General features: G+C 46.3%; 1 protein-coding gene across 9 annotated transcripts in view; it reads right to left on the reverse strand.

Moving 5' to 3' along the window:
- The window catches only part of LOC147115349 (cAMP-regulated phosphoprotein 21-like), a 789554-nt gene that overhangs the window by 650774 nt on the left and 111385 nt on the right, over positions 1–27395 (reverse strand). For all 9 annotated transcript variants that reach the window (XM_085993832.1, XM_085993820.1, XM_085993830.1 and 6 more), the window contains exon 2: positions 19800–19847. The gene's annotated coding sequence lies outside the window, so the exon portion shown is untranslated. The remainder of the gene's footprint in view (positions 1–19799; positions 19848–27395) is intronic.

Below are 27395 nucleotides of genomic sequence, written 5' to 3' on the forward strand. Positions count from 1 at the left end.
CAAGCAAGGCTGTGTCATCGCACCAATGCTTTTCTCAATCTTCCTTGCTGCAATGCTCCATCTCACCCTCAGTAAGCTCCCCACTGGAGTGGAGCTAATTTACAGAACGAACGGGAAACTGTTCAACCTCCGTCGCCTCCAGTCCAGATCCAAGGTCGTCCCATCCACTGACGTCGAATTACAGTATGCAGACGATGCTTGCGTCTGCGCTCACTCGGAGGTCGAACTCCAAACCATCGTAAACACCTTCACTGAAGCATACGAGAGCATGGGCCTTACACTAAACATCCGTAAGACAAAGGTCCTCTACCAACCTGCCCCCGCCACATAGTGCTGCCCCCCGATTATCAAAATCCACGACAAGGCCTTGGACAACGTGGACCACTTTCCATACCTCGGGAGCCTACTGTCAACAAGGGCAGACGTCGACAACGAAGTCCAACACCGCCTTCAGTGTGCCAGTGCAGCCTTCGGTCGCCTGAGGAAGAGAGTGTTTGAAGACCAGGACCTCAAACCCGGCACTAAGCTCATGGTCTACAGGGCAGCAGTGAGACCTGCCCTGCTGTATGCCTCAGAGACATGGACCATGTACAGCAGGCACCTCAAAGCACTGGAGAGGTACCACCAACGCTGCCTCCGCAAGATCCTGCATATCCATTGGCAGGATAGGCGCACCAATGTCAGTGTTCTTGCTCAGGCCAACATCGAAGCTCTGACCACGCTCAATCAGCTCCGATGGACGGGTCACATTGTCCGCATGCCCGATACGAGACTCCCAAAACAAGCGCTCTACTCGGAGCTCCGGCACGGCAAGAGAGCCCCAGGTGGGCAGAGGAAACACTTCAAGGACACCCTCAAAGCCTCCTTGAAAAATTGTAACATCCCCATCGACACCTGGGAATCCCTGGCCCAAGACCGCACAAAGTGGAGGAGAAGCATCCGGGAAGGCGCCGAACACCTTGAGTCTCTTCGCCGGGAGCAAGCGGAAGCCAAGCGCAGGCAGTGCAAGGAGCGCACGTCAACCCAAGCACCCCACCTACTTGCCCCTTCAGCCACCGTCTGCCCCACCTGTGACAGAGACTGTAGATCCCGCATTGGACTAATCAGTCACCTACGAGCTCATTTTTAATGTGGAAGCAAGTCATCCTCGGTTCCAAGGGACTGCCTAAGAGGAGATGAACTGTCGGAGGTGCCGTCTTTCGGATGAGGCATTAAACCGAGGCCCCGTCTGCCCTCTCAGGTGGATGAAAAGATTCCATGGCACTATTTTGAAGAGGAGCAGAGGAGTTATCCCCAGTGTCCTGGTCAATATTTATCCCTCAATCAACATAACAAACAGTTTATCTGGTCATTATCACATTGCTGTTTGTGGGACCTTGCTGTGCGCAAATTGACTGCCGTGTTCCCTACGTTACAACAGTGACTACACTCCAAAAGTACTTCATTGGCTGTAAAGCACTTTGAGACGTCCAGTGGTTGTGAAAGGCGCTATATAAATGCAAGTCTTTCTTTCTATGACTACCACATCTACCAGCAGTGAAATGACAATTTGAGAGCATTTAAAAAGTACTCTAGCTGTGGCTTAACGAGTGTTTTATACAGTTCTAGCATAACTTCCCTGCTCTTATATTCTGTGCCTTGACTAATAAAGAAAAGTATCCTGTATACCTTAACAGCCTTATCTGCCTGTCCTGCCACCTTCAGGGATCTGTGGACATGTACTCCAAGGTTCCTCTGTTCTTCTACATTTCTCAGTATCTTACCATTTACAGGAAACTTTTGTTTAACCGGAGGTTAAATGTCCGGAAAGCTCTATCTATTGGCAAAATTCAGGAGCCGTTTCCTTTTAGTTTTTTTTACTTCTCGTTGCTTTCTTTTTCCAGTCAGGCTCTGCAAGGTCTAGCTGAAGCTGTTGCTTAGCTAGAGAGACGCTTTTAAGCTGCGGCCGACTGTTTTGAAGCTGTTGCTAAGCAGCAGGGTTTGTTGATTCACATGGAGCTCAAAAGCTCCGTATGTTTTAACATTAGCGCTGGTTTCTACGGCAGTTTTGATGGTACGGCACCAGCTCGGTCCCGTCAGTGCCGGATACCAGAAAGTTTCCTGTATTGTGTATTCCCTTGCCTTGTTTGCCCTCCCCAAGTGCATTATCTCACACCTTTCCAGGTTGATTAACATTTGCCACTTTTCTGCCCAAATGACTTCCTGCAGTCTACAGCTTTCTTACTCACTATCAACCACACGGCCAATTTTTGTATCATCTGCAAACTTCTTAATCATGCCCCCTACATTGAAGTCTAAATCATTGATATATACCACAAAAAGCAAGAGACCCAGTACTGAGCCCTGTAGAACCCCACTGGAAACAGCCTTCCAGTCACAAAAACCCCCATCGACCAGTACCCTTTGCTTCCTGCCACTGAGCCAATTTTGGATCCAACTTGCCACTTTCCCTTGGATCCCATGGACTTTTAATTTTCTGACCAGTCTGCCATGTGGGACCTGGTCAAAAGCCTTGCTAAAATCCATGTAGACTTCTTTAAATGCGCTACCCTCATCGATCTTGTTAACTCCTCAAAAAATTCAAATCAAGTTAGTCAGACACGACCTTCCCTTAACAAATCCATGCTGACTGTCCTTGATTAATCCGCGTCTTTCTAAACGATGATTAGTACGTTCCTCAGAACTTTTTCCAATAATTTGCCCACCACCGTAGGCTGACTGGCCTGTAATTACTCAGTCTAGCCATTTCTCCCTTTTAAAACAATGGTATGACCTTAGCAGTCCTCCGCACCACGCCTGTAGCCAGGGAGGATTGGAAAATGATGGTCAGAGCCTCTGCTATTTCCTCCCTTGCTTCTCTTAACAGCCTGGGATACATTTCATCCGGACCTGGGGATTTATCCACTTTCAAAGATGCTAAACCTCTTAATACTTCCTCTCTTACTATGTTTATCCCATCTAATATTTCACACTCCTCATCTGTATCATCCCCCTCTTTTGTGAAGAGAGACATGTGAAGTATTCATTAAGAACCATACCATGTCTTCCACCTTCACACACAGGTTACCTTTTTGGTCTCTAACAGGCCCTACTCTTTCCTTAGTTATCCTCTTGCTCTTTATGTATTTATAAAACATCTTTGGGTTTTCCTTGATTTTACTTCACGATATTTTTTCATGCCCTCTTTGCTTCCCTAATTTCCTTTTTAATTTCACCCTTGCCTTTTCTACACTCCTCTAGGCTTTCTGCAGTATTGAACTCTCGGTGTCTGACATAAGCTTCCCTTTATGCCTTATCCTACCCTGTATGCTCCTCGACAGCCAGGGGGCTCAGATTTGGAAGTCCCACCCTTTTTCTTTGTGGGAACATATTTTCACTAAACCCTCACTATCTCCTCCTTGAATGCCTCCCCTGCTCTGACACTGATTTACCTTCAAGTAGTTGTTTTAAGGATAAGGGGTAGGCCATTTAGGACTGAGATGAGGAGGAATTTCTTCACCCAGAGAGTGGTGAACCTGTGGAATTCTCTACCACACAAGGCAGTTGAGGCCAATTCATTAACTATATTCAAGAAGGAGTTAGATAGATTTCTTAAGGCTAAAGGGATCAAGGGATATGGGGAAAAGGCAGGGACAGGTTACTGAATTTGGATGATCAGCCATGATCTCATTGAATGGCCTACTCCTGCTCCTATCTTCTATGTTTCTATGTTTCCAGTCCACTTTCGCTAAATCACTTCTCAGCTTAGTAAAATTGGCCTTTCCCCAATTGAGAACTTTTACTCCAGTGCTATTTTTGCTCTTTTCCATAATTACTCTAAATCTAACTGAATTTTGATCACTACCACCAAAATGCTCGCCCACTGATACCCCTGCCACCTGTCCAGCTTCATTTCCTAAAACTAAGTCCAGAACCGCCCCCTCTCTTGTTGGGTTTGCTACATACTGGCAAAAAAAAGTTCTCCTCAACACATGTTAGGAATTCTGCACCCTCCATATCTTTTACACCGATTATGTCCCAGTTAACATTTGGGTAGTTGAAATCTCCTGCTATTACTGTCCCATTGTTTTCGCACTTTTCAGAAATTTGCCGACATATTTGCTTTTCTATCTCCCTCTGAATTTTTGAGGGGTCTACAGGACACATCTAGCAGTGTGATTACACCTTTTTTTATTCTTCAGTTCAACCCATATGGCCTCATTTGATGATCCTTCTAACATATCAACCCTCCTCAGCTGTAATTGTTTCTTTAACCAATATTGCGATCCCCCTCCTTTTTTATCCCTCTCTCGTCTGAAAACCCTGCACCCAGGAGTGTTGAGCTGCCATTCCTGCCCTTCTTTAAGCCATGTTTCTATAATAGCTATTGTGATAATAATAATAACTTCCGGGAAGTTATGTCATCACTTCCTGTGAACTGTGTACATACCTCACTTCCTGTCATATGTCACTTCCTGTTGGACTGGTATAAATACTGGACTGTTCAGTATTGTAAGAGGCTTCTACCAGAGGCATGGTAAAGACCTCGCTTGTATATAGTGTGTTTATAAGTTACTTAAAGCTTACTTTAAAGTTACTTGATGGGAAGACTCCTTTTTCTTACATCAATTTAAGTAACTTAAATTTTACACTTACAAATACTAGACCTTCGGACAAACTCGGAGTTAAGGATCCAGGGAACCACCCATCATGGAGAGAATCCTTAGACCTATTCGTCTGGACTTGGACCCGAATACACCAGCAGCTGGCAGGGTATGGAAGCATTGGTACCGTACTTTTGAGAATTTTCTGGATGAATGTAAAGCGGATGCTCCTACTAGATTGAGGATACTTATCAACTATGTGACCCCAAAAGTGTTCGAATATGTTGATGAATGGGATAATTACGATGAGGTGATTCGGGCACTTAAGAAACTGTATGCCAAGACCCCAAATGAGGTCTATGCTAGACATCTACTGGCCACAGCCCAACAAAAGCCAGGGGAATCAATTAACGAATTCCTGCAAGAACTTCGCAGGCTCAGCATAGATTGTAACTTTCAGGCAGCCTCAGCTGAGCTGTACCGCGAAGAAATGATTTGTGATGCTTTCATCTGCGGGATTGCCTCTCCATTTATACGCCAGCGTCTACTAGAAAGTAAAACACTTGAGCTACAAAAAGCTTTTGACCTAGCTTGTTCTCTGGATTTGGCAAAGAGAAATGCAGACCTCTATCAGCTGCCCAGATCTCGATCTGCTGCTGTAACTGCAACCAGACAATTCAAGCGGTCTCCGGTGAACCCTATCATGGGGGAATCTAATTCTGATAATTCTGATGAAGAAGAGGAGGATGACCCCACTTTAGCAGCCTCTTGGCAATCTAGGAAGGAATGCTTCTTTTGTGGAGATGCTTTTCACCCTAGGAAAACCTGCCCTGCTCGCAATGCAATCTGCAGTTATTGCAAAAAAAAAGACACTTTGCTAAAGTTTGCCTATCAAGGGCCTCTATGAGGGCCAATCCAGCTAAGGCCTACCGAACTGCCCCAATTAGGGCCTATCAAGATGCTCCAGCTAGGACCTATCAAGCTTCCTCTCGAGCTCTCTCCCGAAGAAGCACACCAAGAGTTTTAGCCACTCTCTGTGCAACGCCATCAATTACAGCTGCTTGCCCACAGAACCTGTCTCATGCAGCCACAAAAGTTTCAATTAAAGGGCATACCTTAGATGCCTTAATTGACTCAGGAAGTACTGATAGTTTCATTAAGGAACAGATTGTTGCGAAATTGAAACTACATGTCTTCCCATCGGACCATGCAATTGCGATGGCTCAGTCATCACTTAATACCAGAATCTCCGGCTTTTGTGTTGTTGATATGACACTTCATGGTCGTATGTATCCCTCCACCCGACTTTCGGTGCTCAAGGACTTATGTAGTGATCTCCTCTTAGGGCTGGACTTCCAAAAACAGCATAAGAAACTCACCATTGAGTTCGGTGGATCCAAACCCGGACTTACTATTTCTAATATACCGTCTAAATTACCGTTTTGTGCATTGTCAGCAGCTTCACTTGATGAACCCTCATTATTTGCCAGTATTCCGCCTCGATGCAAACCAATAATAACGAAATCGCGGCGCTTTAATCAGGAAGACCAATCTTTTATTGCGGCTGAAATCTCTCGACTTCTAGCAGAGGATATCATCGAACCATGTTCGTCGCCCTGGCGGGCTCAAGTCGTCATTGTCAAGAACCCTCTAAAACCTCACAAACAGCGACTATGCATTGATTATTCGCAAACCATCAATCAATATACCGACTTGGACGCCTACCCATTGCCACGCATTGATGATATGGTTAATAAACTGGCCGAATACAAAGTGTTCTCAACTTACGATTTAAAAAGTGCCTATCATCAGGTACTCTTGAAGGTCTCAGATAAGCAGTACACGGCCTTTGAGGCTAATGGACGGCTGTACCAATTTCGTCGCCTCCCATTCGGGGTTACTAATGGAGTGGCTGTCTTCCAACGGGCAATGGATGGCCTGGTTAAGCAGGAAAACCTAAGGGACACTTTTCCCTATCTTGATAACATTGCCATTGCAGGTCACGATCAACAGGAACACGACTCCAACCTCCAAAAATTTCAGGATGCCCTCCATCGCCGTAATTTGACCCTGAATGAATCCAAATCTGTTGAGTCGCAACCGACCATCAACATCCTTGGCTACTGCGTAGGCAATGGTATCATTAAGCCAGACCCAGAAAGACTTCGCCCGCTCCAAGAGCTCCCGTCACCTAAGAATCCGGCTTCTTTACGTCGGGCTCTCGGTCTGTTTGCATACTACGCTAAATGGATTCCTCATTTTTCGGACAAAATCCAACCCTTGCTGCATGCTAGATCATTTCCACTGGGAACAGCGGCTGTTGCAGCCTTTAACCTTCTCAAAAAACAGTTGGAGAAAGCGGCTCTTCACTCCATCGATGAGAATCTCCCTTTCGTGGTTGAATGTGATGCCTCGGAGGTGGCGATCTCAGCTACTCTGAATCAGGAAGGTCGTCCTGTAGCATTTATGTCCAGGACCTTACAAGGTGCAGAGCTACATTATCCTCCGGTTGAGAAAGAAGCCACAGCCATCATAGAGGCAGTACGGAAGTGGAACCATTTTCTAGCTCGCCAGCACTTTACATTGATCACGGACCAACGATCAGTCGCCTTCATGCTCGATAATCGAAAACGAACCAAAATTAAGAATAATAAAATACAACTTTGGAGGATGGAACTGGCCTCTTTTGGTTATACCATTCTCTATCGGCCTGGCAAGGAGAATGTGGCCCCGGACACCCTCACACGGGCATTCTGCTCCACTATGTCGTCCTCTACTCTCATGGATGTCCACAATGGATTGTGTCATCCTGGCGTTACGCGCATGCTACATTTCGTACGATCACGGAATCTCCCTTTTTCCACTGGAGATGTAAAGAAAATATGCTCAGAATGCCGGCTTTGTGCGGAATTAAAACCTCAGTTCTTCCGCCCCTCAGATGGTATACTCATACATGCAACCCAACCGATGCAACGACTTAGCATCGATTTTAAGGGCCCAGTGCCCTCTTCAACTCGGAACACATATTTGCTCACCATGATCGACGAATATTCACGTTTTCCGTTTGCCTTCCCCTGCTCCAATATGCTGGCGTCCACAGTAATCTGCTGCCTTGAGCAGGTATTTTCTCTCTGTGGCATGCCGGCTTATATTCACTCAGATCGGGGTCCATCCTTTATGTCAAGGGAACTCAAGGACTACCTCTCAGAACGGGGAATTGCTACAAGCAAAACAACACCATACCATCCCATCGGAAATGGGCAGGTAGAGAGGTATAACGGTATCATCTGGAATTCCGTACGTCTCGCTTTAAGATCTCTGGGCCTACCAGACCAGCAATGGGAAACAGTGCTTCCGGATGCATTGCACTCTATACGGTCCCTGCTTTCTACAGCCACAAATACTACACCTCATGAGCGGTTCTTTGGATTCCAGCGTCGCTCATCTCATGGGACATCACTCCCGTCATGGCTAACTACTCCTGGACCTGTATTACTCCGAAGATACGTTCAGACGTCTAAAAATGACCCTCTCGTAAATGAAGTCGAACTAACCGATGCCAACCCCACCTATGCAAACATACGATATTCCGACGGCCGAGAATCTACCGTATCATTACGGGATCTGGCTCCCTGTCCACCAGGACCTAGTGGGACATCGGGTGATGGCATTTCACCAGGAAACTCTTGGGACCTATCGGGTACCCCTCTCCAGGATCCTGATCGGACACCAACTAGCTTAGTGCCGGTAGAACCCCGTACTCAAAGTTGCGACCCTCCCAGTACCGCACATGAAAGTACTGATCCACCACAGACCAGCTCTGCACCTCCCTCTGAACAGAGGCAGTCCGACTTTGAACCTATTGGGGCTCGTACACGAAGCCATGATCTCCCCGACCCTTCACAGGGCAATCCAGGCCACACAGACTCTGACCAATGGCCAACCGCATGTAAGCGGACCAGCGACCCTCTATGACGGGAATCCAAACGGGTGCGACTCTTCCTTATTCGGCGGCTGCGGAACAAAAGGTAGACCACAGCCTCCTCCTCCTGCAGGAGGGAAGAATGTGATAATAACAACTACTTCCGGGAAGTTATGTCATCACTTCCTGTGAACTGTGAACTATGAACTGTGTACATACCTCACTTCCTGTCATGTCACTTCCTGTTGGACTGGTATAAATACTGGACTGTTCAGTATTGTAAGAGGCTTCTACCAGAGGCATGGTAAAGACCTGTCTTGTATATAGTGTGTTTATAAGTTACTTAAAGCTTACTTTAAAGTTACTTGATGGTAAGACTCCTTTTTCTTACATCAGCTATATCATTCTTTCACATGTCTATCTGTGCTCTCGCTCATCAGCAGCAGCAGCAGCAGAGCGGACCTGGGAGGAGCGGCGAGGCGGCGGTATAAAGAGAGCCTGAGGCACAGGTAGGCCCCGCAGCAGCGGCAGCAGTGCGGATCTGGGAGGAGCGGTGAGGCACCAACTCAGCACCGGCAGAATTTTCAAAGAGGGAGGTCAGAAGTCAAAAGTGACGTCGGCACTAGGTGAGGGAGCTGATTGGTGAGCATCTGGTAAGTGTTTTTACTTGGCTTTCTTAAAGTTTTTAAGTTTATTCCAGCTAGGTTAGTAAATAGTCTGTTAATTAGAGGTATGGCAGGGCAGCTCACACCCGTGGAATGCACATCCTGTGCCATGTGGGAAGTCCTGGACACCCCCCGTGGTCTGGGCGACCACATGTGCGGGAAGTGTCGTCAGCTACAGCAGCTCGAGCACCAGGTTACGGAGCTTGAGCGGCGGCTGCAGTCACTGCTGTGCATCCGTGAGGCTGAGAGCTACGTGGATAGCACGTTTCGGGAGGTGGTCACCCCGCAGCTTAAGAGTGTGCAGGCAGAGAGGGAATGGGTGACCTTCAGACAGAAGAGGTGGTTCAGGCAGGAAGTGCAGGAGTCCCCTGAGCCCATCTTGCTCACCAACCAGTATTCGGTGCTGAGTACTGGTGAGGGTGATGATTCCTCTGGGGAGTGCAGCCAGAGCCAAGTCCACTATGGTAGAGTGGAACATCTCCACTGGGTCTACTGTAGGTGCCTCTTCTACCGTTGGCAACGGTAGGCGCGATAAACCGTCAGCATTCCCATGCTGTTTTGATCCTTTGTATTCTATGTTGTATTGGTGTGCCCCTAGAAAAAGGGACCACCTCTGTAGCCTTTGCGCTGTCATAATGGGAACACCCTTTTTAGGGTTGAATATGGAGATGAGGGGTTGATGGTCAGTCAACAAGGTAAATTTTTGTCCGTGTAGGTAATGGTTGAATTCCTTCACTCCCCATACCAGGCTGAGTGCTTCCCTGTCGATTTGGGCATAGTTACGCTCAGCTGAGTTCAATGAGCATGACGCAAAAGCTATCGGCCGTTCCGAGCCATCAGGGAATTTATGCGATAATACTGCTCCTATGCCGTAAAAGGATGCATCGCACGCCAGTCTGATTGGCAGTGATGGGTTGTAATGAGCCAAAACTTCTTTGGATGTGATTAAGTCTTTGCATTTATGGAAGGCACGTTTACAGTCTTCGTTCCATTTCCAAATTACTCCTGTTTCTAGCAGTTCATTAAGAGGGTGTAGAAGAGTTGATAAGTTTGGTAAAAATTTATGATAGTAATTTATTAATCCCAGGAACGACCTTAATTGTGAAACATTTTCAGGTGCTGGGGCTTTTATGACCGCTTCAATTTTTTCAGGTGACTTATGCAACCCTTCCTTATTTATTATGTGGCCACAATATGAAATTTGATTTCGGAAAAATTCGCACTTGGGGCGATTTGCTCGTAGGCCCCGTTCTCTCAGCCTAGTGAGCACCTGCTCCAAATTGGCAAGGTGCTCGTTGTTGTTTTCTCCTGTTACAAGGATGTCGTCTAGGTAGCATTGAGTACCTGAAATCCCTTGGAGGACTTGCTCCATAGCTCTTTGCCAGATAGCTGGAGCGGATGCTACTCCGAAAACTAGTCGACTGTACTGGTACAGACCTTTGTGTGTATTTATCATGAGATATTTTCTTTTAGAGGCCTCTTCAACCTCCATCTGTAGATATGCCTGTGCCAAGTCAATTTTGGTGAAACGTTTCCCTCCGGATAGTGAGGCGAAAATATCTTCTATCCTCGGAAGAGAATACTGTACCGTGTGAAGGACCGGGTTTACCGTCACCTTGAAGTCCCCACAGATGCGAATTTTTCTCTGTTCTTCAGATTTATTATTATTCAATGCTTTCTTCATGACTGGAACGATGGGTGTTGCCCACTCGCTGCAATCTATTTTGGATAATACGCCTGCATTTTCTAAATTCTCCAGCTCTGCCTCGACTGCTGGACGAATTGCGTATGGCACTGGTCTTGCTTTAAAAAACTTGGGAATTGCTGCATCTTCCACTTTTATTGAGGCGGTGATGCCTTTCAAGGTTCCTAGTTTCTCTTGAAACACTTCTTTGGCGTTGGCCAAGATGTCTTTTAATCGTTCAGGTATGACGTCATCATCGTTTTTTTTCTTACTGGTCACCGTCAGTGCCTGAATGGAGTGCCAGTCTAAACGTATTTTCCTGATCCATTCACGTCCTAACAGCGGTGGGCCACCATCTTGTAGAATGTATAAATACAACTTTTGTATTTCCTTGCCGTTGTATACAACAGGCACCCTTATTTTTCCTTTGGGGTATACTTTCTGCCCCGTATAGGTTTTTAAGATAATGGATGTGTCTTTTAAAGGTATATGCGGAAATAGCCTCTCGTAATCCCGTCGATTTATGACGGTCAGAGCTGATCCTGTATCTAGCTCCATTTTAACTGGGGACCCTGCTATCGTGAGGGTAACCCAAATGGTCTGGTAATCATCTTTGGCAAGTACATTATGTAATTTGAGACAGCTTAGTCTCTTGTTTTCGGAGTCGCTATCGCTCTTCTGGTCTTCGGAGCTACTGTCCGTCATCATTTGTACCTTTCTGTACTTTTCTTTATTGATTTTTTTTTTTCCTGTCTGTGGATTTATTTTGTCCAGATCGGCATACCCGTGCAATGTGTCCAATCTTTCCGCATTGCCTGCATACTTTGTCCTTGAACCAGCAGTCGCTCTGGTTATGGGTGGATCTGCCACAGCGATAACATCTTTCGAAACCCTGTGTCATTTCATGGGTGCCAAAGTCCTGTGTCTTTTGTTGTATCTCTGCAGCTCCTCGTGCTGCTGCTTCGTATGATACATCCATACTGAAAGCCTTGTCCAGTGTTAAATCTTTTTCAGAAAGCAGCCTTTTCTGTGTTCCTTCACTTAAGAGACTGCAGACGAATTTGTCTCGAAGATAATCTGCTAGTCCTGCCCTGAATTGGCAGTGTTTTGATAGCTTTCTTAATTCGGTGAGGTAATCAGCGTTACTTTCATTCTTGTGTTGATTTCTCTTGAAGAATTTGAATCGTTCCGCTATCAGCAGCGGTGTTGGGTTTAAGTGCTCCTGCAGGGTATCAACAATTTCTTTAAAATCCTTGTCCTTTGGTATGGCTGGAGTGATTAAATTTCGTAACAGCCCGTATGTCTTTGCGCCCATTAGATTCAGCAGTACTGAAGCTTTTTTTTCATCTTCTATTCCATTTGCAGTGTAATATACCTCTACTCTTTCCACATGTGGTCCAATCCTCTATCTCGTTATCAAAAGCATCAATATTGCCAGGCTTAGGCATCTTAGGAAAGATATGGCGCTTCCCGCGCTTTTCTTTCTTTTCTGCAGAAAAGATATGGCGCTTCCCGCCGCTGCTGCCGATGACAACGCTGTTTCCTGCGGTTTCCGTTCTTTTTTTATTTATTTATTTATTTACAGTTGGAGACTCGTTCCCGCCGGACTTTCTCTCTCGGTCTGAACGCTGACCTGCTTGCAGTGCCAGCCGTCTCCCGAGTGCTCCCTCTCCGTCTGATATTGCTTGTCTCCGATTTCACTGCTTGTCCCAGCTGTAGAGCCAGCCGCTGGAGCCCCAGCCTGATGCCCAGGAAGGATTAGCGCAGTACCTGCCACCAGCTTGGCCAGCTGGTGAAACCACAGCTTCTTTCACTTTCTTGAGTCTTCTGGACGCCCGAGGAATCGATGTCCTTGAGGTGCTGCCAAATTGCAGGTAAGTCCGTTTCCACTTCGTCGCCACTGTAGTGTCCGTGTGTTGATAGAGACACTGAAGACAGGAGTTGGTTCATAGGTGTTTACTAAGCCAAGTCAGGAGGGGTACTAACGGATATAACACAATATACAGGCTTATATAGCCCGAGTGGCCATTACCGGCATTACAGCACACATGGGGCTCTTAAAGGCACATACACTACAATATCTATTACAGAGACGTGGCTGAAAGAGGGGCAGGTATGGCAGCTCAACATTCCTGGTTACAGGATTTTCAGACTGGATAGAGAGGGAGGTAAAAGGGGAGGGGGCGTCGCTGTATTGATTGAAGAAACTATTACAGCTGTGAGGAGGGATGATCTGTTGCAGGCATCATCAAACGAGGCCTTTTGGGTCGAATTGAAAAACAAAAAAGGGGCGATCACACTGCTGGGAGTGTACTACAGACCCCCAAACAGCGAGAGGGAGATAGAAGAACAAATATGTAGACAAATTTCTGAGAAGTGCAAAAATTATAGGGCAGTAATAGTAGGGGATTTAAACTACCTCAATACTAACTGGAATAAAATGAGTGTGAAGGGTACAGAAGGTGCGGAATTCCTAAAATGCATCCATCAGAACTATTTAGTTAGTATGTAGCAAGCCCAACAAGGGAGGGGGCTGTTCTGGACTTAGTTTTAGGGAATGAAGCTGGGCAGGTAGAAGGCGTATCAGTGGGGGAGCATTTTGGTGCTAGTGACCATAATTCTGTTAGATTTAAGGTAGTTATGGAAAAGGACAAAGATAGACCAGGAATAAAAATTCTAAATTGGGGAAAAGCAAATTTTGCTAAGCTCAGAGGGGATTTAGCCATAGTGGACTGGAAACAGCTACTTGAAGGTAAATCAGTGTCAGAGCAGTGGGAGGCATTCAAGGAGGCGATCCGGAGGGTTCAGACCAAACATGTGCCCTTAAAGAAAAAAGGAAAGACTAACAAATCTAGAGACATACAGGGTAGGATAAAGAAAAAAAGGGAGGCATATGATAGATACCGAGGGCTAAATACTCCAGAATCTTTAGAGGAGTACAGAAAGTGCAGGGGTGCAATTAAAAAGGATATTAGGAAAGCAAAGAGAGAGCATGAAAAATTCTTGGCAAGTAAAATCAAGGAATCCCCAAAGATGTTTCATAAATATATTAAGAGTAAGAGGATAACTAAAGAAAGGGTAGGGCCTATTAGAGATCATGAGGGTAATCTGTGTGTGGAGGCGGGAGACGTCGGTAGAGTTCTTCATGAATACTTTGCGTCTGTTTTCACAAAGGAGAGGGGTGAAGCAGACATTGCTATCAGGGGGAAGGAGTGTGAAATATTAGATGAAATAAACAGAGAGAGAGAGAGAGAGAGAGGAAGTATTAAGGGGTTTAGCAGCTTTAAAAGTGGATAAATCCCCAGGCCCAGATGAAATGTATCCCAGGCTGTTAACCGAAGAAATAGAAGACCATCATTTTTCAATCCTCTCTGGCTTCAGGTGTGGTGCCGGAGGACTGCTAATGTGGCACCCTTGTTTAAAAAGGGAGAAAAGGATAGACCGAGTAATTACAGGCCAGTCAGCCTAACCTCGGTGGTGGGAAAATTATTGGAAAGAATTCTGAAGGACAGGATAAATCTTCATTTAGAAAGACACGGATTAATCAAGGATAGTCAGCACGGATTTGTTAAGGGAAGGTCGTATCTGACAAACTTGATTACATTGTTTGAGGTGTTAACAAGGAGGGTAGAAGAGGGTAGTGAATTTGATGTAGTGTATACGGACTTCAGCAAGGATTTTGATAAGGTTCCACATGGCAGACTGTCCATGAAGTTAAAAGCCCATGAGATCCAAGGGAAAGTGTCAAGTTGGATTCAAAACTGGCTCGGAAGCAGAGGGTAATGGTTGATGGGTGTTTTCGTGACTGGAAGGCTGTTTCCAGTGGGGTTCCGCAGGGCTCAGTACTAGGTCCCTTGCTATTTGTGGTATATATCAATGATCTAGATTTGAATATAGTGGGTATGATTAAGAAGTTTGCAGATGATACTAAAATCGGCTGTGTGGTTGATACTGAAGAAGGAAGCTGTAGACTGCAGGAAGACATCAAAAAATTGGTCAGGTGGGCAGAACAATGGCAAATGTAATTCAATCCGGAGAAGTGTGAGGTAATGCATTTGGGGAGGGCTAACAAGGAAAGGGAATACACATTAAATGGTAGGACACTGAGTAGTGTAAAGGAACAAAGGGACCTTGGAGTGCATGTCCACGGATCCCTGAAGGTAGCAAGCCAAGTAGATAAGGTGGTTAAGGCGGCATATGGAATGCTTGCCTTTATTAGCCATGGCATAGAATACAAGAGCAGGGGGGTTATGCTTCAACTGTATAAAACACTAGTTAGGCCTCAGCTAGAGTACTGCGTGCAGTTCTAGTCACCACATTACAGGAAAGATGTGATTGCACTAGAGAGGGTACAGAGGAGATTTATAAGGATGTTGCCGTGAGTTGAGAATCTTAGCTATGAGGAAAGACTGGATAGGCTGGGTCTGTTTTCCTTGGAACAGAGGAGGCTGAGGGGAGACCTTATTGAGGTGTATAAAATTATGAGGGGCATAGATAAAGTGGATAGAAAGGAACTATTTCCCTTAGCAGAGGGGTCAAAAACCAGGGGGCACAGATTTAAAGTAATTGGGGGAAGGTTTAGAGGGGATTTGAGGGGAAATCTCTTCACCCAGAGGGTTGTGGGGGTCTGGAACTCACTGCCTGAAAGGGTGGTAGAGGCAGGAACCCTAACCACATTTAAAACGTACTTGGATGTGCACTTGGGATGCTCTAACCTGCAGGGCTACGGACCAAGAGCTGGGAAGTGGGATTAGGCTGGATAGCTCCTTGTTGGCCGGCGGTAGGCCGAAATGGCCTCCTTCTGTGCTGTAACTTTCTAAGATTCTCCGATCTGCCTTAGTCACTAGATTCATTGCATTAAAGTAAATACCATTAAGCACTGCCAAACTCCCTTGTTGTCTATTTTCTAGCCTGTTTCCTCTAACTTCCAAACATGCTTATTAATTTCCAGCTTTGCTTTTCTCTCTTTGAAATCTATGCTCAGGTTCCCAACCCCCAGCCAAGCTAGTATAAACCCTCCCCAACAACACTAGCAAACCTCCTGCGACGATATTGGTCCCGGCCCTGCTGAGGTGCAACCCATCCGGCTTGTACAGGCCCCATCTCCTCCTGAACCTGTTCGAATGCCTCAGGAATCTAAAGCCCTCCCTCCTGCACCATCTCTCCAGCCATGCAGTCATCTGCACTATCCTCCTATTTCTGTTCTCGCTAGCACTGCCCTCCCCCCCCAGTATAGCTGAGCCACCCATGATAGCGTGGACTTGGCGCTGGCTGTACTCCCCAGAGGAACCATCGTCTTCATGCCGGTTAGAGAGCAAGACGTGCTCAGGAGACTCCTACACTACCTGCCTGGTCCTTATATGTCTGGCAGTCACCCATTTCCTCTCTGCCTGCACGCACTTAAGCTGCGGGGTGACCACGTGCTATCCACGTAGTACTCAGCCTCGCAGACGCACTGCAGTGACGCCAGCTGCGGCCTAAGCTCCGAAACTCAGAGCTCAACCTCCTCCAGCTGACGGCACTTCCTGCACGTGATTGCCCAGGATACGAGAAGCGTCCTGGAGTTCCCTCATGGCACAGGTGACCTGCCATGCCTCTATTAGACTACTTATCAGAAACAAACTAAGAATTGTCCCTGATCTGGACAAAAAAAACTCACCAATCAGCTCCTTCCCTTGTGCTGACGCCACATTAGGTGTTTTTTACCTCTCCCTGACACGCTCGGGCCACTCTCTCTCTCCTGCCGCTTTTGACTCTTAGGCTGCGCTCTCTCTCTCGCTGCTTTTTACTCGAAGAACATGATCTGTTACCCACCAATCCACTCGCTCCACAGCAGTGACATCACTTCTGAATTTCTTTTTCAGATTTCCACATACTGCTTGCGCTCTCACCGACTCTCTGCCGCTGGTTCTCCACTTTTATCTGTTGTCCTCTCGTATGGTTTCCGCTCAGGCTCGCTCTCTCCGCTCACACTGGTAGTAGGTAAGTATTAAGTATTAAGTTACCGGATTACTAAATCGATGAAAAGGTAGAAATTAGCTACTGTGATCACCAGTTCACTGAATCAAAGAAGAATTTGTGATCTAAACAATTGTACCACAGTGATTGTATTAAGCAGTTGCCACTGTCAATATGCATTTCCTAAATGGCAGGCCCTTTAAAAGACTGATCAAGTTTTAATGCAACAGAATGCAATTTCAGCACACCGTCTCCCAAAATTCCTTCTTGTTGGTGGAAACTCTGTACAGTGACTTGAGCTGATCAACAGATACCAGAAACTGTCATAACCTTCCCCCCCCTCCCCCAAAGATGTAAAGTAAGATTTTGTTCTGTAAAATCCTAAATCCAAGGGAAACTATTGGCCTTTTACAGAAAACAATTAAATGATGAAAGAATCTGGATGAATTAAAATTCTGGTAAGGTAATAGGAAGAGAGTAGCCAAGGCAGAGATTTAAATGAGTGCATTTACACTACAAGTTTAACATCGGTGCAGTGCAAAGTGACTTTCACTCCAAACCGACACTAAATTTGCATTGTGTAAATGTAGAGTTAAGGCCCAGCCTGGCTCCAGACCGAGTCCCCCCCATTGCTCCAGAATCAGATTGGACCCGGAGTCTAGATTCAGGCTGCATTTGCAGAATTACTGTAGCATAGGTATGAAACAAATTTGCATCAATGATTGTAAATGTACACTCTATAAACTCTTCCTTCTCGGGGACTGGTCACACCTCAGATTTTCAAAACAAAATAAAAACTTAAATAGTGAATGGATACAAATGATCGGAGCGCTTTCTAAAAGCCATTGTATGAAAGATAATTTCCCAGTCATCTTAACACGGGAGAAATTATTGGGGAAAACATTTTAAAATGTGGAAAGACAAACAAAAAGGTGTAAACTGACATGATTTGAGTAAATCAAAAAACAGAATGACATGAGAACGACATACATCCATGCAAGGGATGCTGGAAAGTAAAAGGAAGCCGTTTTCATAAATGTAGCACTATTTTTGTAACACAAAATAGCTTTGTTCTGCTTTGCACCATCAGAAAATGGTCAAACAGTAACAGAAATACTTACTTGATCAACTTGAAATGCACAACATTTTTGAGGGGGATTTTGGTTAATTTTGAAATAGCTCTTTGGATTTTAAAATTACTGAAGAAGTGACAAGCTATGACCCACAGGTAGGCAGCAATTTTACTCACCTGTCCTCACAGCCTTTCCCTATTTAGATCAAAACAACTGGAGAAGCATGAAGAGGAGAATAGACCTTGTAGGATCGTCCTCATCCTTTAAATGAAACATCCTCCACAAATAACAGTAGTCTAAATTACTGTTAGACGCCCTCCTACAGCAAGATTTGGCCCAATATGGTAATACTTACCTGGTTATTTATCTACTAAAAAGATTTTGTCCAGTTGAGACACATTCAGAGGGATTTTCAGAGATGAACGCAGATTATACCCAAAGTTAGAAATGAATTTTCCACCACGTGTGTATTAAATTACCCCCAGTTTTCCAAGGTTAGCTCGTTATCATAATTCAGGAAAGCTCTACATGCAGGGAGGACAATAGTGGCAGGAGCAAAATATTAGTCAGTCAAATATAAGGGAATGGGAACAATGAAAGAAGTGCCACATTTGCAGACGGAAATTCTGAAAGCTCTTAGAAAATCTCAAAAGGCACCTGAACCTATTTACAGCCTTCGCCAATGCTGACGGAAGAGGATCTAAGAAGTGGTAGATGTAGTGTATGTGCTTTAAGTCAGAACTACTTTTTACAGCTCCTGTATACTGTAGTACCGGCAGTAACCACACCGGTATATAAGCTGTGCGCATGCCTCTGTACCCCAGTCTAGAGATTACCCTCCTCCAGTAAAGACCTGTTATTTGTTTATGTACAGCATCCGTGTAATTATTTATCCACTGAACCACGGATCTAACAGTAGACAAAAGTGAGGGGAAGGGAAATCCATGGTGCAGATGCAAATCTGCAGGCAAGTATCAGAGCAGCCTGGCTCCTGTTGGTGGCTGCTGAAGTGATTGTGCTGCTACAGGAGGTGGTTGCAAGGAGGATTGCCCTTTTTACCACTCCATGGCTTCACCACCACACCCACCCAATTGGTCAGCACTGCAGCATGCAGGTGGAGCCACGTTTCAAGCCACACTGACTGTTGCATTGACCATCATTGGTTGTGTCAGCTCTACACTGCATGGTAACTGCAGGTGGCCTTGCTGCAGATGGCAAAGCTTTGCATCTAGTTCTCTGATGACAGACACTGTGAAGACAGATAGATTTGCCAGGGTCTGCAGAGATCATTGGTGGCATCTTGATAGTTGCAGCCAATTAGGACACACTGGCTTTTGATCATCCTGGCATGCCATTCTTCATACAGTGCCAAAGAAAGCATGATATACTGTGATTGTGGAGCTTGTGAGGAGGCATCCTATATTACAGTTGTTAGGGCATTCATATATCTTCATGGTACCATTGGTTCTGTCCCAGCCTCTTTTGGGAATAAGAACTTCAACATGCATCAATCCTCTGTTATTCTTGAATCTCCTCCCAGTTTCTCAATCAGCATTGTCCAATTTGCACATACAAATCATGTAATCCCAATCGGAAAAATCCCTGCTATTTTATGCAAGAATCTGCTCGTTTTCATTGCTCAATAGCATTTCATAGTATGTATCTCATTTTCAACTGTAATATGAACTGAATAGCAAGATAAGAATTTCAGAACAATGCATTAATTGAATGTAATAGTTATCGTACAACTTTTCAATCAGCAAATTCAAGCTGATTTTAATCAACGTAAATGCTGTGAAATACAGCAACTAGCTACATAAGCAAAATTAAGAAACATTTAATATCAGCACGCAGAACACCCATACATACTTAATTTTTACAAATTAAATCACATATACACAACAGTACACTTACCTGGAATTATTTTGTTCAGTTTACAAAACGGATGGTTTTCGAAGCCTCCTGCAACACAAGACAATTTTAGTTTACAAGGCAGGAATTAAACATGCAAAACTGATCAAGCACAGATTATGTAGCTCACTTTACAGAAACAGAACAGAACTCAGGAATTACTACAACTTATCATCTTACCACATTAAGAAAGTTTCCTGGACCTACAGATTAGAATACATACTGTGGTACAATGTGTATACAGCACAATACAGGAAACTCTCTGGTATCCGGCACTGACGGGACCGGTTGATTAAAAATTCCGGATGACGGAGAGGGTTATCTACCGAGGCTATTTTTAACAAACAAAGAGTCAGACTCCTGTCATTGAGGTGTTCCGACTTCCGACAGCGCCAAGAAGCCGAGTAGTGGCAGTTTGGAGAACTACCCCCACTGACTAACTCGGCCACCGCCGGAGACTCGGACACGGACACGGCAACAATTCCGGTTATTGAGGTGTTTTCGGAGTATGAATTTTGCCGGTTAATAGAGAATTCCGGATATTCAGGTGCCGTTTAAACGAGAGTTTCCTGTACTTGCAGATCTCAACTATTTGACTGTTCTGATAATCAAGGTGCAAGTCACTGAAGTCCATAAGGCCAACATTAACTAAAGGCATCAAAATCAATTTGTATAATGCAGTAACTGATAACTGGAGGCTGAACAATTAGAAGTACTTTGTAATGACATGTTGAGACAATCATGCAAGGCACAAGCACTAGATGAAATCAAGTTAATAGCTTACACTTCAGATGGTAAGGTATGTAAAAAAAAAAAGGATAAAACACGAGAGAGCCACTGAATATGCAAAACATTCAATGAGTGACCCACTTTGTGTTGAGTCATAAAATCAATGTTTTCTGCTTTCAATAGTTCATTGATTCATATTTTTATACCACAAAATAACCAATACCAGTAAAACAGATTGGGGGAGAAATTCAGTTGTTAGCGCCATCGATTAATGCCTAAAGAGCCCGAGAAGTGGGGCGATAGCCAATTTCCAGGCGGGCGCAAGGCGCCTTGCACCTCGCCCCATATTGAGCATGCATTTAGCGCCGGCGCTAAATCTTAGCGCCCGCTCATGGGCGCTGGCTGATTATGATATAATTTGAGTGTGCAACGCCTTTTGGGCGCCCTGGACCAGAAATTCAGTGGCGCCCCCCTCCGTAGCGCCTGGTGCTAATAGTGACAGCTTACCTGGACCTTACCAAGTCGCTCTCGGGTTGGCGGAGCGTTATTTAAAGGGGACTGGTGTGGTTTAAAAGCGGCAGCGATTTTTGGAGCACAGCTTCCTTGAGAGCTACAAAGAGTTGCTGAGCTGTACACAGAGCCATTTGACCACTGAGCCAGCGCAGGCAGACGATCTTCAGCCTTCTGACCATCACCTTGCTGTTGGTGAGCCTTGACAACGGGGAACCTTCCTGTGGGCACTTATTATGGGGGCTGCATTGGAGGGGAATGTCCTGCTGCTGAATCATCTGGAAAGGGCACTGAGACGCTGGGAGAGGGGGGCGGGCATGGCCAGACGGAGGAGGGCCTACAGACGTCGCCACAGCAGACCTTACGCTGGCAGGGTTTTCCGACAGCAGTTTTCCTACATGAACATTGTAATGTATGTACCTTTAAGGGGGGAACTACTTTCTACAGCTCATCATGTATACTGTAGTACTGGCAGTGACCACACCTGTGTATAACGCTGAGTAGTAATCTGTTGTTTCAGTTGCAGTTTGAACCACGTTGAGTAAACACCTGTTGTACCGTTCTCTGCAGTCCTTTTCTTATTATTACACGGACGTAACAGTGGCGACGAGCAAGTTCGAACCTACCTGCAACTCTGCATCACCTCCCAGGGATTCGCTCCTGGAGAACGGTGGGGGAGGGTCGAGTCCGGAGGCACGGGCGTCGACCACGGGCAGCCACCCAGTCATCCAGCGGAGATTTGAGCATCGCAGGGGAGGCTGTCAAGAGCCAGGCTTGGCTTTCCAGTCACGGTGGTCCAGCGAAACGGGCTGGCAACAGGTACTGCGCAGACCCTTCCCGGACAGCGACAGGCTAGAGCCCGACCGAGCGACACAGAAAAAGGCCGAGCAGCGTCGACGGGGGAGAGAGAGAGGGCAGAGCGCGCGGGGTGCAGCCGGTGTTCAGGACCGAGCAGCGTCAACGAGGGAGAGAGGCGAGAGAGAGCAGAGCACAGCCGGTGGTCAAGGGCCGAGCACCGTCAACGGGGGAGAGAGGCGCGCAGGAAAACACGAGACGCTGCCATTGCCACGAGGACCGCAGAGAGCGGCGCACGAAACCCACAGGGCATCGCCATTTGCAACGAGGACCGCCGAGAGCGGCGTTGGCAGCAGCGCGGGAGACGCCATTTTAAGCCAGTCTAACCACACCCAAAAATGCCGAAGAGTGGCAGTATCACAGCGTTCGACAATGAAGTCGAAGATTGGACGACATATGTCGAACGCATAGAAGTATACTGCAAGGCGAATGAAGTGGCTGATGACAAGAAAGCGCTGGTATTGTTGAATTCAATGGGTGCAAAAACGTATGGCTTACTACGAAACCTAGTAACCCCAGAGAAGCCAGTAGAAAAGGATTTTGAAAACCGTGTCAATCCTACAGGACCACTTAAACCCCACACCGCTGCTGATAGCAGAAAGATTTAAGTTTCACAAAAGGAACCAGCATAAAGATGAAAGTAATGCTGAGTATTTAACGGAACTGCGCAAGCTATCAAAACACTGCCAGTTTGGAACGGGACTAGCAGATACTTTAAGGGACAAGTTTGTGTGTGGGCTTCAAAGTGAAGGAACCCAGAAACAGCTTCTATCAGAAAAGGATCTTATGCTGGACAAAGCTTTCAGCATTGCAGTATCACATGAAGCAGCAGCACTGGGCGCTGCAGAGATACAACGGAGACCGCAAGAATATGGCACAAATGAAATGTCATACGGAACAGTGAAGTGCTATCGCTGCGGCAGAACAACACACGACCATAATGATTGCTGGTTCAAGGACAAAGTGTGCAGACAGTGTGAAAAAGTAGGACACATAGCAAGAGTCTGCAGATTGGGAAAGAAAACCAGCAGCAAGAAATCTCCACAGGAGAAGTCCAAGAAGGTACATAAGGTGACGGAGAGTAGTTCAGACGAACAGAAGAGTGATACAGACTCCGGAAGCAAGGAGCTGGGTTGTCTGAAACTACATAATGTGATCAAAACGGAGGATCACCAAACTATCTGGGTCACGCTCAAGATAGCAGGAGTCCAAGTGAAAATGGAATTGGACACAGGATCAGCCCTAACAGTCATAAACCGAAGGGACTACAAGCGGCTATTCTCACATATACCCTTGATACAAAGATTGTCTTGAAGACTTACACGGGGCAAAAAGTCTACCCCAAAAGGAAAAATAAGGGTGAACGTTATATATAACGGCAAGGAAACACCAAAAATGGACCTATATGTATTGCCAGATGGAGGACCACCACTACTAGGACGTGAATGGATCCGGAAGATACAGCTAGATTGGCATTCCATACAAGCACTGACTGTAGATGCCAAAAAGGATGACGACGTCACACCTGGACGACTGTCAAAAATGCTAATTGACGCACAAGAAGTGTTCCAGCAGGGACTCAGAACACTAAAAGGCATAACAGCGATGATCAAAATAGAGGAAAATGCAAGCCCAAAGTTTTTTAAGGCCAGACCGGTACCTTATGCGATCCGCCCAGCCATTGAAGCAGAGCTGGAAGGTTTGGAACGTTCAGGAGTACAGTCCAAAGTGGACTGGAGCGAGTGGGCTACACCCATCTTTCCTGTAATGAAGAGGTCGTTGAGTAATACGCCTGGGGAACCAAAGAAGGTTCGCATCTGTGGGGACTTTAAGGTGACAGTGAACCCAGTCCTTCACACTGTACAATATCCGCTTCCGTGGATTGAAGATATTTTCGCCTCGCTATCTGGAGGGAAACGCTTCACTAAGATTGATCTGGCCCAGGCGTACCTACAAATGGAGGTAGAAGAAGCCTCGAAACAGTACCTCACGATCAACACTCATAAAGGTCTCTACCAATACAACCGGCTGGTGTTCGGGGTAGCATCAGCTCCGGCTATTTGGCAAAGGGCAATGGAACAAGTCCTGCAAGGGATTCCAGGGACCCAGTGTTATTTGGATGACATCCTGGTCACGGGCGAAAATGACAGTGATCATCTCGCCAACCTGGAGCAGGTGCTCACTAGATTGAAGGAATATGGGCTCCGAGCTAATCGCCACAAATGCTCGTTTTTCCAGAAGCAGATCTCGTATTGTGGCCACGTTATTGATAGAGGGGTTACATAAGTCCCCTGAAATGATTGAGGCAGTAGTCAAGGCTCCAGCACCGGAAAATGTGTCACAACTGAGGTCGTTCCTCGGGCTGGTGAACTACTACCATAAGTTCTTGCCAAATTTGTCTACCGTACTACACCCACTGAACACCCTACTGCAAACGGGGGTACCATGGAAGTGGAGTGACGAATGTAAATGAGCTTTCCAGAAGAGCAAAGCATTGATCACATCAAGAGGTGTTGGCTCATTTCAACCCAGCACTACCAATTCGGTTGACGTGTGATGCATCACCCTATGGCATTGGAGCGGTGCTCTCGCACAAATTCCCGGACGGCTCGGAGAGTCCAGTAGCCTTTGCGTCTCGGTCACTAACCTCAGCCGAGCGTAACTACGCCCAGATTGACAGGGAGGCCCTCAGCCTAGTGTGGGGAGTGAAAAAGTTCAACCACTATCTGCACGGGCAGAAGTTCACCTTGCTGACTGACCACCAACCACTTGTCTCCATCGTTAATCCAAAGAAAGGTGTTCCGGTGATGACTGCGCAACGGCTACAAAGATGGTCCCTTTTTCTAGGGGCACACCAATATGAAATCGAGTATAAGGGCACAAAACAGCATGGAAACGCTGATGGGCTATCACGCCTGCCTCTGCCTTCTGCAGAGGAAGGACCAGCAGTGGATCCTGTCGAAATATTTCATTCGACTATAATTGAATGCTTGCCAGTAACTAACTGCCAGTAACTGATATAGAGAAGGAGACCCGAAATGACCCGACACTGTCGCGGGTATATGATTTGACGGTGAAGGGATGGCCAGCACATGGCGACTCACTGTTGCCAGCATTCTCATCCAGAAGAGAACAGCTGTCAGTATGCCAGGGGACCTTGATGTGTGGATCCCGAGTGGTAATTCCACCCAAGTTAAGGGAGAGAGTGCTCAATGAGCTTCACGAAGGTCACCTGGGAGGGGTGAAAATGAAAAGCCTTGCTTATGTGTGGTGGCCGGGAATCGATCAGCAAATCGAGGACCTGACAAAGAGCTGCTCAGGATGCCAGAAGGTCCAAAATGCACCACCACATGCCCCTCTACACCCATGGGAGTGGCCCTCATCTCCATGGCAACGGGTGCATATTGATTTTGCTGGTCCATTCATGGACTCAATGTTTTTAATAGCCGTGGATGTGCACTCGAAATGGCCTGAGGCGATCAAAATGTCCTCCACCACCACGGAGAAAACTATTGCAGTCCTACGGACCATTTTTGCCAGGAACGGCTTGCCAGAGCAGATTTGCTCTGATAACGGACCACAGTTTGTGTCCGAAGAGTTTCGAAGATTTATGAAAAGGAATGGGGCAAGGCATTACACATCTGCCCCGTATCATCCAGCCACAGATGGATTGGCTGAGAGGTTCATACAAACCTTTAAAAAAGCAGTAAAGGCCATGTGCGATGACGACATTCCACTGCAGCATAAGGTGGACAATTTCCTGTTAGCCTACAGAAATGCGACACATGCAGTCACCAACCAGGCCCCGGCCATGATGTTCTTTAACCGAAGGTTGAGATCTCGTCTGGATTTGCTCAGACCAAATGTACGAAGAGATATTGAGAGTAAGCAATTCCAGCACATCAATGAGAAGCCGACAAGGAGCTTCAATGTAGGGCAACCAGTCTTGGCCCGCGACTACCGAACAGAGAAATGGCAACCAGGAACGATATGCACACGGCAGGGGCCACTAATGTACACAGTGGACGTTGGGGAGAGCATCATGAGATACCATGCTGACCAGATCCTAGAGTCACAGGAATGAGTCAACCCCATGCCTCGCCCATACGTACCTGGTGATGAACCCGTCGTACAGGTAGCATCGGAAGCTGATGAACCAACCGACGACAGGGGGCCAGAATCGCCTCCGCACCAAGAGCAAGACACTCGGGAAAGGCGCTATCCAGAAAGGATCAGGAAGCCTCCCCAAAGACTGAATTTATAAATAGACTATTTTCAGCTAATGTTGCATGTTAAGTGTTAATTGTAATTAGTTTGCTACTTAATTGTTAAATGAGTGTTATGGTACTGTTAATCTAAAAGGGGAGGAATTGTAATGTATGTACCTTTAAGGGGGGAACTACTTTCTACAGCTCATGTGTACTGTAGTACCAGCAGTGACCACACCTGTATATAACGCTGAGTAGTAATCCTGTTGTTTCAGTTGCAGTTTGAACCACGTTGAGTAAACACCTGTTGTACCGTTCTCTGCAGTCCTTTTCTTATTATTACACGGACATAACAAACATGCCGGAGGAGCAGTGTGTCAGAAGGCTGCGATTTAGAAAGGAGGTGGTGACTGAGCTGTGCCAGCTGCTTCAGCCAGATCTGCAGCCTCAGATAAGGTGTAGGACATCTCTATCGGTCGCTGAGAAGATGCCTGCTGGCCTGAACTTCTATGCAAGCGGCTTGTCTCAGGCTGCGCGTCAGAGGCTGATCAGAAGTAGCTTCTAGGCCCCTCTCACGGAATGCTTGCTACCATTCCAAGAAGAGGAATGGAACCGGTCTGATACCCCCTGTAGTGTCCGCGTATCAATAATACACGGACTGCAGGAGAACAATAATAACAGGTATTTACTGAACAGAGGGTAAGCTTAAACTGAAAGTACAGAAGCCTGCTATGGCTTTATATACAGGTGTGGTCACTGCCGGTACTACAGTATAAAGTCAGTTCTCTCTTAAAGATACATACACAACACCCCCAAGCCTGTGAAGGGCAAGATGCATGTAAATAGCAGGCATGGCCATTGTAAATGAAGAAAGTGTTTCATTACACAAAATGTGGTTCCTTCAAACATGAGAAAGCTATGGCAACAGAAAGCAAAACTAATACACTGACACATAACTGACTGTCACACCCGGGAGACTGTCCAAAACATAAATCACATTCCGACCATCTTCCTTGGCCTTGATTCCACTGCGCCAACCAAAGCATCCAATGCCCCATCAGTGACGCGTTCCGCCCTCTGCCTCACCCTTTCCATGTCTTGCTAGGCTGGTGCGCCACAGATAGGCTCCCATCGCTTTGAAGGCCTACAAGGCAGTCAGTGTGTCTGGTCATGCCAATTGACCTGCCCCTTTAAGAGCTGGCCGGCGCCAGTGTGTCTCAGGGAAAGTGATTATTGACAGCACCCTCGCTGTGCCCCACCGCCGCGAAATTGGGTTGCGCCGCCGGGTTAGCGCCTT

This window comes from Somniosus microcephalus, chromosome 7 (genome assembly GCF_052327205.1).
Source record: "Somniosus microcephalus isolate GS21.2 chromosome 7, FLI_Smic_1.0, whole genome shotgun sequence".
In the NCBI taxonomy this organism is placed as follows: domain Eukaryota; kingdom Metazoa; phylum Chordata; class Chondrichthyes; order Squaliformes; family Somniosidae; genus Somniosus; species Somniosus microcephalus.